Source organism: Glycine max, chromosome 17 (assembly GCF_000004515.6).
Source record: "Glycine max cultivar Williams 82 chromosome 17, Glycine_max_v4.0, whole genome shotgun sequence".
In the NCBI taxonomy this organism is placed as follows: Eukaryota; Viridiplantae; Streptophyta; class Magnoliopsida; order Fabales; family Fabaceae; genus Glycine; species Glycine max.
The window spans coordinates 5,239,838-5,241,386 of NC_038253.2; the positions used below are offsets into that span (position 1 = coordinate 5,239,838).

At 36.5% G+C, this 1,549-nt stretch overlaps 1 pseudogene; it reads left to right on the forward strand.

Moving 5' to 3' along the window:
- Nucleotides 1-553: 553 nt before the first annotated feature.
- On the forward strand, nt 554-1,133 carry LOC100788227 (uncharacterized; annotated as a pseudogene).
- The last annotated feature ends 416 nt before the right edge of the window (nt 1,134-1,549 follow it).

Below are 1,549 nucleotides of genomic sequence, written 5' to 3' on the forward strand. Positions count from 1 at the left end.
GAAGTTTTGTTCAGCTAGTGATAGCACCATATATTATGGAATGTCTACATTCCCAAATATGAATATATGACAATCTATATTAACTGAGATCCATGTTTTGGCACTCAATATCACTATGCAATGGAATCCCTATAATAAAGAAGTTGGGTTCGGCTAGTGATAGCATCATACATTATGGAATGTCTACATTCCCAAATATGAATGTGACAATCCATTGACTGCGATCCATGTTTTGGCACTCAATATCACTATGTGGTAAAATCGTTTTCATTTTATATTCGTGCTAATCTTTTCAGTAATGCACAAATTCCTTTAAGAAATGCTTATTTTAAATTGGAATGATTTGCAATTGAGAAACAGGAAATCTCTTTATTTGAAAGTTAGGTGTTATAGAAAATAATTGTTTTTAAGAACACAACATCAATTGAAGATTCATTTTAAATGACATGTCAAAGAGTTTCAGCTCTGCTTTTTGAATTAAAATGTTTTTATCTTAATCAGTTATGGTAGTCATCATACTCCAATGTAGGAGGCTCTAATAAATTTGGAACAAATGAGAAGAATTAGATTATTGTATTTCAGGTGGAGTGGATTCATGAAACGCTCATATGATAAAGGAATTACCTGGACAGAAAGAGAACAACTTCCTCCTGGTATATTAGGACCTATCAAGAATAAGGTGAAACAAAAACCAATTCATATTATTTTGTCAGTGCGCTGGAGCTCACATTCAGGACAAAATTTATGTTCTTAGTACTGAATTCAATTACTGTTTTTCAGCCTCTCTTGCTGGAAAATGGTGACATACTTTGTGGATCTTCTGTTGAAAGCTGGAAATCCTGGGGAGCATGGGCAGAGGTTTTTAATAGAACTGATCATAGTCATGCAGTCGCATTTGATCTTGATTAGTTGGTTAACTTCTATAGCTTGTGGCATGGTAACAGGTTACAACAGATTTTAGCGGGACATGGAGAAAGTATGGCCCAATTTACATTGAGAATAGGCCCCTTGGTGTGATTCAACCAGTACCATACCACACTGCGTGTTTTGCTTAGATCCTTTACCGGCCTCGGAAGGATTTACGTGTCAGAATCATTTGATCTACACAACTCCCCAACCCAAACTCAGGTTAATTTTCCAAACTATTCATGTTGCTTGCTCTAGTACTTAACTGGACTACAAGAACCAAGTTGATCTTGAATTGCTTTACTTCTGAAGATGTTGACTAAGTTTCTCTCTGTTCTGTGCTACACATGTATTTTTCTTCCTCATGCATTCATCAGTGGCTCATCTAAGAAACCACTCTTGTTGTATTGGGTATTGATGGGGTTAAGCTAAGAGATGGTCGTCTATTGCTCGCTTATAATACAATTTCAAGGGGTGTGCTTAAACTTTCCCTCTCTGAGGATGATGGTGATTCCTGGCATGAGGCACTTACATTAGAGGATACATTGGGAATGGAATTTTCATATCCTACTGTTATCCAAGCTAGTGATGGGCGAGTACATGTCACTTGTACATATAAAAGGACACAAATTAAGGTACAGGC